The sequence below is a fragment of the Felis catus genome, chromosome E2, assembly GCF_018350175.1.
Source record: "Felis catus isolate Fca126 chromosome E2, F.catus_Fca126_mat1.0, whole genome shotgun sequence".
NCBI lineage: Eukaryota > Metazoa > Chordata > Mammalia > Carnivora > Felidae > Felis > Felis catus.
Genome location: NC_058382.1, coordinates 33242668 through 33254849, shown reverse-complemented (window position 1 = coordinate 33254849; position 12182 = coordinate 33242668). Strand labels below are relative to the sequence as shown.

Below are 12182 nucleotides of genomic sequence, written 5' to 3'. Positions count from 1 at the left end.
ATTAATCCCTCATTCCTTTATGCTTTCACATCACTTGATTCCTATTTTTGTCACCGCTTCCAAATACTGTATTAGAGAAAAGTAGATTGTTGTGGCAGACTACCTAGTTGCCCACCCAAATCTGTGTTTCCCCAGTCTTCTTTAATGCTACAAATCCCAATTTTGTTCAGGGTGTCAACGTTCCCACGTAGCCCTGAATGCCTGTCCATGTTTTCAGGGTTCTGTTGAATGATTGCGATTCTGATGGATGCAGTGGTTTTCATTTCATCTTTTTCCAAAAGGCATGACCTTCCATAAGGGCCTAGGAACTAAATCCTAACGATTTTTGCATCTTTAACACCAAGCAGAATGGTAGGCACAGTAAATCCTCATAAATGCTTGTTGAATTGATTTGAAATATTCACACAACCGGGGAGCTGAAGGTTTGCAGGTTCTATGTCTGAGTTTTATCCTCTAAATTTTTTAAATGTTAATTTAAAAGAGAGATAGAGTGAGAGAAAAAAAAATGAGTGGGGGAGGGGCAGAGAGAAAGGGAGACACACAGAATCTGAAGCAGGTTCCAAGCTCTGAACTGTCAGTGCAGAGCCCAATGCAGGGCTCAAACTGTGAGATCATGACCTGAGCCAAAGTTGGACGCTCACCCTACTGAGCCACGCAAGTGCCCCAAGTTTCTGTTTTCTTAAAACACAACAACTCCCCCACTCCTTTTATGACTGGTCACTCTCCCTGATGGCCATCCCTTTTTATTTTTCTCCCTTTCTTTCTTATTGTGGCTCCAATTCTTACCCATCCATTCTCTTCTCAATTTGCTGAAACCTGGCTTCAGTCCCATGGTCTATTGTAATGGCTCTTGATAAGGTTTCCAGTGAGTTCCATGTTACCAAGCCTGTTGGCTCTTTTTTTTTCATCTTAATCTTCACCTTTCCCCCCTTTCCACTTGACTGTTTGAAATAGTGGACGGGTGACCCACTCCAGGCCCACTTCTCCCAGTAAGATTGCCATGATCATTGCCCATGGTGAGCTCCCCTTTCTCAGCAGAAAACACTGAGCAGTATATTCACCATATGTCTTATGGATATGTTTCTTCTTCTAATACATTACAGGCTTCTTTTTTTTAAAAAAAGTTTTATTTATTTTGAGAGAGAGAACATGAGCAGGGGAGTGTCAGAGAGAGAGAGAGGGAGAGAGAGAATCCCAAGCTGTCAGCACAGAGCCTGAATGTGGGGCTCAAACTCATGAACCATGAGATCATGACCTGAGCCAAAATCAAGAGTTGGATGCTTAGCTAACTGAACCACCCAGGCGCCCCTACATTATTGGCTTCTTGAGACAGAGACCAAATGTTGAGGAATTTGGTCTCCCTATGGATGGAAGAACCTAGCACAAATATGAGTTCATGAAAGATGCTTAATAGAAGCTTAACATTCTCAATATTGATCAGTTTAATGCTCTCATTTGTCTCTCTTTCATCAAATTTTATTCATGTTTAAACTTATCCTAAGTCTTTTCTCCCGAGGTCATCCTTCCAGCTAAAGTTGATTAATTCCCTTCTAGAGCATTGATGCTATTGAGGACTGTGGTAGGCCAAATAATGGTGCCTCCCCCAAATCCATGTTTTAATCCCCCAAACCTGTGAATGTTACCTTATATGGTAAAAGAGACATTGCAAATGTGATTCAATATCTTGAGATAGTAAGATTATCCTAGATTATTCAGGTGGACCCTACATGTAATTACAAATGTCTTTATAAGAGAGAGGTGGAGGGAGATTTGACTACAGAAGAGACAGACGTGTGTCCAGGGAAGCAGAGACTGGAGTGGTGTGGCCACAAGCCAAGGAATGGTGGCAGCCACCAGATGCTGGAACAGGGCAAGGTACAGGTTTTCTCTTGAAGTCTACAAAAGAAACCAGCCCTGCCCACATCTTGACTTTGGCCTTAGTGCAACATATTTTGGACTTCTGGCATCCAAAACTGTAAAAGAATAAATTTGTGTTGTTTTTAAACCACCAATCTGTAGCAATTTGTTACAACAACCATAGAAAACTAATACAAGGACTCTACATACTTCAATATTGCCTTGACATTTCTTTTGATTAACTCAAATAGGAGATTTTTGCTTCTCCAATCACACTGAAGGCTCCAAGAGGTCAGGGCATCCACCCATAATTTCTAACCCAAATTTGGGCACAAAATATTTTTGGGGTTGAATTTAGTTTGAATCTCTCAAATAGGTAGATCTGCCTCCTAGGTAGAAATATAGTGCTTAAGTTGATCAGAACATGAAGTTGATGGATTTCACTGTGAATTATTTGTCAGTGTAGTTATGGAGAAGACTTAAATATCAGTGAGGTCTTCTACTAACTAGATGCTCTCAGAGTTCTTCTTGATTTCAAGATACTTTGATTCCAAGAGACTATGGTTTTTTGAATACTGATAGGTGTTCCCTGTGTTGCAGTGGTGATGGCCTCCATAAATCCCAGACCTGAAAGTTCATGCCCTACAGCCAATGATACCATTGTTTACATTGTTACAACAAACCTTCTCATGTGAAAAGTATTTCATAGCTCTCAAATCATTTCCCATCCATGATCTCACTTTATTCCCAGAACAAGTCTCTGAGGTCGCATGGCAGGAACTATTTTTCTGCTGAGAAGTTGATCTCCACCAAAGTCAAACATCTTGCCCAAAGTCATGCAGCCACAGTTTTATAGTATCAATGGCACCAAATAGCAATTTCAGTCTGATAGCAATCCTGCCAAGCAATCAGGGAGCCATAATGAAGACAGAACTTGAGAACCTATGTCTCCAGCACTGTCCATCTTGGTGCTCTGAAAGGCAAATTGAACACTTTGTCTCTGCCTCAGTGAAGTACAAATAGAAGAATCCTGAAATTCTAGGACAATCACTCTGCCTCTTGGCATGCAAATGTCTAACAATACAGTATAGAAGATTGTCATCTGTTTTGTACTGTTCTTCGGGGTGAAAGGTCATAGTCAAATGTCAGTTTAAATTTCCATTTTATTATATCACATCAAACCCTTCAATATATCCAATTTCCATTAATCTTGTTTTTGACTAAACTCATATTCTTTTGAGGGGGACTTCTGTAGCCATAAAAATATCTGATTTACATCTGTTCGAGATTGAAATTTGGGGTGAAAGCCATTAGGAAATTATTTCCCACTTTTGTGAGAACATATCTCTGCAGTGAGAAAAAGAAGGAAGTAAGGAAGATGAAGGAAACTTTCACTTCCATTTTCTCTAAGGCTGTGCAAGGATGTAATCCCTTTAAATTACCTGTAAGCTTTATTATAATGCATTTTAAGGTGTATTTAAGTAATATATTCCTTTTTTAAAACAGCTTTATTGAGTTGTGGTTCATATGCCATACATTTCACCCATTTAAAGTGGTTGAAATCTTTTGTTTTTGTTTTTTAGTATATTCACAGAGTTGAGCAACCACTATCACAAACTACGTTTAGAACATCGTATCTCTCTCTCTCTTTTTTAAATATTTAATTATTTTTGAGAGAAAGAGACAGAATGTGAGTGGGGGAGAGGTAGAGAGAGAGGGAGACACAGAATCCAAAGCAGGCTCCAGGCTTCGAGCTGTCAGCACAGAGCCTGATGCGGGGCTTGAATTCCTGAGCAGTGAGATCATGACCTGAGCTGGAGTTGAACACTCAACCGACTGAATCACCCAGGTGCCCCACATCTTATCTCTTTTAAAAGAAACTACTCATTAGCAGTCAGTCCCCTATCTTCTCACCCCATCCCTAGGCAAGCACTAAATACTTCTGTAGTTTGCCCTATTTGAGACAGTTGCCCAATTTGGAACATAAATGGAATCATACACTATGTGCTCTTGTAATTGGCTTCTTTCATTTAGCATAATGTTTTCATCCACATTGTAGCATATAAGTTCTTCATTCCTTTTTTACAGCCAAATAATATTCCATTGCATGGACTTACCACAGTGTGTTTACTCATTCATCCATTGATGACTATTTGAGTTGTTTCCACTTTTTGGCTATTTGAATAATACTGCAGTGGACATTCACATGCAGGTGTTTGTGCAGCCATGTGTTTTCAGTTCTTCTGGGTAGATAATCTGGAGGTTGAATTGCTATTGGGTCACATGGCAGCTATGTTTACCTTTTTGAGGGACTTCAAAACCCTTTTCCAGTATATTCATTTTAAAGGATTGCATGAGAACTTTAGGAGAGAGAAACAGAGAAGAGAGAGAGGAGAGGCCCAGAGGAGAGGAGGATAGGGACATTCTTGGTGGTGGGGCCTCTGGGAGCTGTAGAGGATGCTCAGCCCAGAGCATCAGGTCCCAGGCTGATTGCTGTCATGGAACTGATCCAAGTTAATCTACAGAAGTGCAGCACATCTCGAGGGGTGTTGGTTGTGCTTTGCCAAGCCCAAAAAGTGGCCTAGAATTAGATCTTTTGATTGGAATAAAGATGGAACAGAAGGTTCATTTTTGACCTTGGAGTGAGATGGGGAGACCAACACATTTTGTTTGTTAGCCAAGGAGATGGCTGTAAACAAGGGGCTCATTGCCAAGTCTCTCTTCATACCAGCCCACCCCACTCCATGGCAGGCTTGGCTGGGATAATGTTTTCTGGCCACCTTTGTCCTTTCATCTGCTTAAGCTAGTTACACTGTCACTTTGAGCTCTGGCTCTGCTCTCTCTGGCTCTGATTCCTCTGGAAAGGCTGCTGTCCAGATGTTTAGGTATTTAGCAAATGCCCTTTTCTGATGCCTTGGCAGGGTTACTCTCAGATAGGGATGAATATTTGATGCTGTTGGCTGTTGGGAACATGTACACTGAAATGACCAACAAAGTCCCTGCCTTGAACTCCCTGCATATCTAATTTTTTTTTTATAGTGACAGCTGATACATCATTGAAAGGAAACTCACCAGGGAGCAGAGGGAAAGCCACTCCTGGATTTTTTTTTCTATTTGCCTTCCTGCATGGGTGCTACACACACTCCCTCCCAGATTTTAGAGAAGAGCACTATGTGTGGGTCCCTTCACATTTCAGAGAAGGACAAAATGGCTATTTCTATCTTTGTTTGGAGTTTTCTTTCACCTCTTTTCACTCCTTGCCCATGCATATAAAAATTCCTACCCACTGTGATGCACTGCCTCACTCACTACTTCCATGTTTTTTACCTTTTTTGACCTAAGATCTTAGAGAATATTTAGACCATCCTCACATTTTTCAGATAGATAAACTGATGCTGGAGAGGGGAAGAGACTTTTTCAAAGCCAATAATGGATCAGTGACAGATCTATGTCCCATAACCCTTCCTACTGCCTCCTTGGCCTCAGGCTTAACCCATCACCATCCTGAGACTCTTTGGTGTTATCCACCATTATATTCCCAAGTATCTAGCTCACTCCCTGGTATGTGTTTCTGGGGCCAGACTGTCTGGGCTTGAATCTTGGCTCCAACCTGTGATACCTGTGTGTTCTTGTAGAACTGACTTAGCCATTTGCGTCTCAGATTAGAATAGTGCCTTTTACAGAGTAAAACCCAATAATTGTTGGTTCTTACCATTATTATTGAATGACTGAACAAATGAATGAATGAATGAATGGTTCTTTGCTGATCCCTTCAGGGGCCATCTTAGTGTCTTCCAATCTATTATTCCCTTTTCTAAACAATCATGTCCTACACCTGGGCTGGGAGGCTGGGCTAAGGATGGCAGATCTGTAGGGCTAATGTTTTTGGTTGGAAGCCTTTTGGGTGTACTCTCTTGGATGTTAGTCTAACTCTGAGTACTTTCATGAGGATTTCATACGGATTAAGAGGCAGAAGCATAGGCTTTGAGGCCTGGATGCAATTCTTTGTTTTCATTTATCACCAATCTGTTATATAGTAGATATTATCTCAGGCACTTCATTCATGCAAAAGCTTTTGGACACTTAACATGATTTTGTGAAGGTTTCTAAGTCCTTTGCGCTTTACTTAGGAACAAAGCAAACAAAGTTTTCAGCATCTCAAAGGGAGGCTTAAGCTGATAAAAAATTGAATTGTAGGCAGCTAAAGCTTTGTTGAACGTTTCACTTCTGGGTATGCAGAGCAACTGGCCTAACACAAATCTTGCTATTTGGAAGTACCCTTGACACATGATGACCAGTAACCTAGCTGCATTGTGTTCAGGGGCTTGGGGGTCTGTGCAAGAGGGTGTGTGGCCACCACTCCTGCAAAGCAGCTCAAAATGTGTAGCACACACAGGACTAGGTAAGGCAAGGGAAGATTGGACAGAGAAACCTGTTTCTGGCACTTTCTCCTCACTGACTGCATCACCTGCCCATCTCTCCTCTAATTCCATGAATTCATAGATGTCTGGGATGAAAGGGATGGATGAAGTCATTGGACCCTTGGACAGAAACCTTCCAAATGAGGATGCTATGGGGCAACGAATGGGCCCTAAATGTTGATGTTTCAGATGTGACCCTTACACCAGAAAGACAGAGAGGAGCTGAGCCTTTCTGAGACTCTTCAGCTTTTAACATGAGACAGGTACCTGTGGTTCCTAATTATCAGCCTGGGGCCTGGCTGCAATGGATTTACTTGGGAAGGTTTTGAAAACAGATTTCTTGGGCCCTAAACTTTCTGATTTAGTAAATCTGGAGTAAAGTTTAGGAATCTAAATTTTTATGAACGTTCTCCCAAGTAATTCTGTCACACAATCAGGTCTGTGAAAGCCTAAATCCATGTATCTCGTTCCTAGCTGGGGAATTCCTGGCAGCACTGCCTGGGGAGCTTTTAACATTTTAACAAAGTCCTGTTGCCTGGGGCTCGCTTCCAGAGTCTCTGATTCAACTGATTTGTTGGGGGAGAAGGCCCTGAGAATTCATTATTTTTTTTAAAGGCTACCTTGTGAATCTAGGTGCAACAGTAGTTGAGAATCTTCAAAAAATAGACAAACAACTACTCCTTTTCTTAGTAAGGGTGGTGCTGAGCTTGGCCACTAGCAGTTGTGGCAGTCAGACACAGAGGGAATCCAAGCCATGAGGGGCTTAGAGAACATCCAATCTAGTTGTTCCCAGTCCTCTCAATTTGGTGGAGACAATATTTTCAGGACAAAGAGTTGAAGGTTTGTTTTATCTTGTTTGCCAAGTTAAGACAATAAAAACAAAACAAAGCAAAACAAAACTCTACTACCATTCATTTGCATTGTCATTTAATTTTTTAAAAATGAAGTTTTAACGCTACATATAGGAAAGACCTAAGGTCAAAGTCAAGGACAGCCCTTTAGACTGAATACATTTGGCTCTGAAAGGACTCACTGTATGTTCCCCATCTTTCCTCATTTCAGTAAGAAATTGGTTATGGACCACAGTTGGTTCAAGAGCAGCCTGTTTCCAAGCCAAAGTCATAATTTTACAGATGTGGATATTGAGACCTGGAGAATGGAGGGAACTTGGTTCAGGTTCTCACTAAGGCAGCAGCAGGGCTGGGACCAGAACCCACTCTCCTGATGTCTGGTCACATCCACTCTGCAGGGTTTTGATAAAAAGCCTGGCATTCCAGGCACCTCCCACTTTTAACATACTTGGGAAAGAGCTACTGGGCGTGCCTGCTCAGTCTTCCTGGCCACAGCCTGTATACTAAGAGCAATACAAAGCTAACACTCAAAGACATGAACTCTGTTAGGAGGGCTTCATCCTTGAACCTCCAGAAGTGATGGAGAGTGTCCAGGTCTGAGTGACAGACGTTCATTTGCTTTTGTTGTAAAATGGGGAGCACATTGTTTGAAATGGGGAGCACATTGTTGCTCCATCACGATAGGGTACTGTGCTCTGAAAGCTACAAGTTTTGAAGAATTACTTTCTTGATTGTCTCCTATAAAGTCCAAGCCATCTCTTCCCATCTTATGCTGTTATTTTTAATAAGCCAACAAATTGGCTAATTCTCCTGGAAATGCTTTGATTTGAGGAAATGTGCATTTCACACAATTCCCTTAGAGAAGGAGGAAAACAGATTTCCAAATGCATTACCAGCAAGCAGGACATTTGGGCCCTGTGATCGGAAATGGAGAAGACACAGTGAGCTCTTGGGTTCAGATGTTCAATTCAATATGCGAAGGAGATGATGGAGAATGGGCACTGGCAGTACGCTCACTCCCTCTGGATGACTGCAGCACTCTGGAAGGGCAGGCTTAAAGCCAACTTGGATCTCAAGTCCACCTGAACTGGTGGCTTAGAATTATTCCCTAACAGAGGCAGGAAGGGACATTCTTGAGTGTGGGCTTTGGAGCTGCCTCTTTTGGAAAGGGCCATGTCCTATTTTGTCCACTGGCACAAGTCTGTTCCCGTGTAGATAGGGATACCTATTTGTTGAAATGAAGTGGCTTTTAGGGACCCAAAGGCATTTCCCTACACTGAAATCAGGTGACATCTAGAGAACTAGACTTAACCAGGGCAGTTTTGTGGGGGCGGGAAGAGTGTGCCTGAGAGCAGTCAGGAGGGAGTTGTGTCTGTCACGAAGCCATTGGATGGCTGTTCCGAAAATGGGTCATGAAGGTGCCCTCGATGGGAGGGAGAAACATAGAACAGAAATGTCACCGACCTCATAATTTTGTTGAAATCTGGCCCTGCTTCCCTCAGCCCATCCTTCTAAAGCCTATTTCCTAGAACAAAAATACCCCAGGTTTAATACCCCACTCGAAATCCCTCCATTAACTCAGGCTCCTATGGGATCCCACCTAGCAGAGGTAAAGACAGAATGAATTCAGTTTCCTTTAAAAGTATCATCTGACTTCCTTTTGACCTCTTTCCTGATTTCTAATTTAGTCAAATAAACCCAAACCCACATACCTTAAAACCATGCCATGCACCCACAGGTGCCTAAACTCATTTTAAGTACCTTTGGAAGGGAGGAAGGGAGCTCCTCAGCCCAGTTGGCTTCCTGTACTTGAGCACCTCTGTTTCTCAGGGACTATAGAGGGGGCACCTCTCTGTCCTTAGGAAGATGAAGGAAGCAGGGGGAGCCCAGAGCCACAGAGGTTAAAGTGTGCACCGAATGAGACCAACATTCTCATTTCACATCAGAGACAACTGGAGCACAGGGAGAGAAATGACAGGCCTCAGTCACGTCAGAAAGTGTCAGGAATGGGGCTAAAACGGGGTTTTGACCCCTACATAGAAGCAGCCAGGTCATTTGACTACAGGAACTCCTGGCTGCCTGGTGGAATGGGCCCTTCTCTTCCCTTTGTTTAAAAAAAAAAACTCCAGACTTCCTAACTTTAAACAATAATCTTATTTTGGGGGGAAGGTGTTCAGTATAGATGTTAAAAGGCTTAAGCTACAGTAGTTTGTAGGGATTCATTTGGAAAATCCCCCCTGTATGTGTGTGCTTGTGTATATATGTATGTGATTGTGTATGTATGTATATATGTGTGTCCCTATGCCTGTGTGTGTGTGTATTTTGGCCTGGGTGTGGTGGTGGTGTAATTGTGGTTGGGGGGGAAGGTGGATCAGCAGGGCCAATCCCCAGTATCAGAGGGCCAAGCCCATGCTCCTGAGCAGCTGCTCTGAGCACACACCCAGGAGGGCCTGCCACACCCCTCCAGACTGGCCTGGGTGTGGACTGCAGTGAGGGCACCACTGCCCTCTGCTGTACTGAGAGATGAATATTGCTGATATGCCTGCCTCACCTTGTCCCAGGCGGGGTAGGGAAATGGAGGAGATGAAATAAAAGGCCGTGCCCCATCATGAGGCTCAGCTAATCTACCCCACTTGGGGTCTTTCCATTCTACCTTTGAAGTTCTTAGCTTCAGGTGGTGAAGCGGAAGTACCTGGTGTTGGTTGCAGGTGCTTGATTGGGGCAGAAGCAGTCATTGCCCCAAGGTTTTCCCAGAAGGGTCTGAAGATACAGGGATGGTTCTAGCAAAGCTTGCATTGCATTTCTTACCTTCTTGGCCCCACTGGGATCAACATTCAGGATTTTTTCCAGTGCTACAGATTGGATACTCTTTAAAGGTAAAGCCCCTGTTGGCCTTGGGCCAATCCTCTCAATTCTGCAAACACAGTGCCCCGGGGGAAGAAATGTAAGTACTGCTTTCAGATAAGTATACCCCACAGTTGCACAGTGCACTATAATTTGTCAGCTGTGTTCCCATAGCTGTCTCAGTGATCTTCACAAACTTGTGAGTTAAACAGAATAGCAATTATTATTCTCATTTAATAGATGGGGAAACTGAGGTCCAGACATTTGTCATTCTTTGATTGCCTTGAATTTTAGCTAAGAGATAAAATGTACCTCCAGCTGGAATTGAATCTATCAGTCTTTAGATTAAAATAAAGCAAGGTACAAGGTAGTAATGCCAAGCAAAATACACAATAATCACTCAGGTATTATGAGGGGAGAATTCACAGCAGTGCTATCTAGTCACTTTCCAACAACTCTGGAGAGTTTGCAGCTTAGCCCCTGAGTTCCAGAGTGTCCATTTTTAACAGGGTCACTAGGATTTCATGGTTGGTGACTAAGAGCTAACAGCTTAACAGCTTTTCTTTCAATATTTAAAATGTTTATAGCTTTTGGTCTTAAATTTTAAAATAATCTCTCTATCTTGCTTTATCCCCCTAATATGTTTGTAATGCAAACGGGGCTGTAGCTACTCTTGCTCCCATTTTGCTGATGCAGAAACTAAGGTCTGAAGAACTTTCATACCTTCATTCAATCAACATTTGTTTGGGTGTTTATTCTGTACCAGTCACTCTGCAGTTCAGAGATTACAGTGAACAGGATGGCCATGGTCCTGGGTCCCATGGAACTCACAGTCAAATTTGAAGGGAGACAAATAGATAAGCACCTACTACAGTAGATGATAAATGTACATACAGTGAGTGCCATGAAGTTGAACAGGGTGCTATGAGTACAAATGGCTGGAGACCTCACCTAATTGACGCATAGGGGAAGCTTCCTTGAAGTCAGATGGCTAATTGGAATTGGCCCAGTGTGTGTGTGTGTGTGTGTGTGTGTGTGTGTGTGTGTGTATGTGTGTGTGGCAGGGCACTTCAGGTACAGAACAGTCCAGGCAGTGTGAAGTTCCTGAATAAGGAGTTATTTGGGGGTACTCAAGAACCTGAGTGAAAGCCAAATGAGCTAGAACCCAGAAAGAAAAGGAGAGAGTGGTTCAAGGTAAAGCCTATGAAACAGAAGTTAATCTTTGAGCTGAGTCCCATAGCTAGTTAGAGGCAAAGTGGGGGCTATAATTGTGTCTTCTTCCTGCCAAGCCATAAATCTCTACCTTTCTTTTCTCCCCTGATTCTTCTTCTACTCTCTTTCCAAACCTGACTGCCTTGGTTTTCCAGGGCCACAGCTTTTCCCCCTGTGTCATTGCTCCTGCTGTGCTTTCCACCTGGTATGCCTGCCTCCTCCCCAAGTCAAAAATCCTACTGACCCTGAAGCCAAGAATTTTAAACACAAATTTATCAGCAGGTGAGGTAAAAGAATGACATGACCTAATATATTATCAGGTGGTAGGGAGTTGGCAAACTGGGACAGGCATGCCTCCATCATGTACAAGCCGAGTGCTGTACAACAGAACTTTTTACAGTGATGGAAATGTTCGATATCAGTAGCCTCCAGTCATATGTGGCTAGTGTAACTGGGGAAGTGAATTTTTAATTTATTTGATTTTACTTAATTTAAATTTAAAATTAAATAGTCACATATGGCTATTGGGCTATCATATCAGACAGTGCAGCTCTGGCTGCCTCTTTCTATTCTGGAGTGTGGTCCAATATTGCCAGCTATGCCAGCTTTTTAAAGAGAAGGCACATCTCCAGATTCTTATTTGAAATCTTTTTGATTTTTAAATTTTGGCAATACATTCAAATTTTAAAGATATACCGTGGATGACTCCCACCTGTGGGAAGATGAAGTAGACATACTTTTCTCTATTACTCCTGCTAAGTACAACTGAAAACATGGACACTATATATAACATAAGAATATGACAACTCTAAAAAGTGGAGAGACAGACTGGCTAGGAATCTTGGGACCAAAGGACTGGCACAGTGTGAGTTCCCTGGGTTTTCTTTGTATGTCATATATCCCAGGTTTGGAATTGAAACAGCAGCCCAAACACCAATGAGCACAAACAAAGCCCCAACAAAAGCCTTCTTTCTCCCGCCAAAGTACTAGGAAAACA

General features: G+C 42.5%; 1 long non-coding RNA gene across 4 annotated transcripts in view; it reads left to right on the top strand.

Annotated features, from left to right (window-relative positions):
- Positions 1-12182, top strand: part of LOC109494882 — a 258239-nt gene that overhangs the window by 133530 nt on the left and 112527 nt on the right. The gene's annotated exons all lie outside the window — the stretch shown is intronic.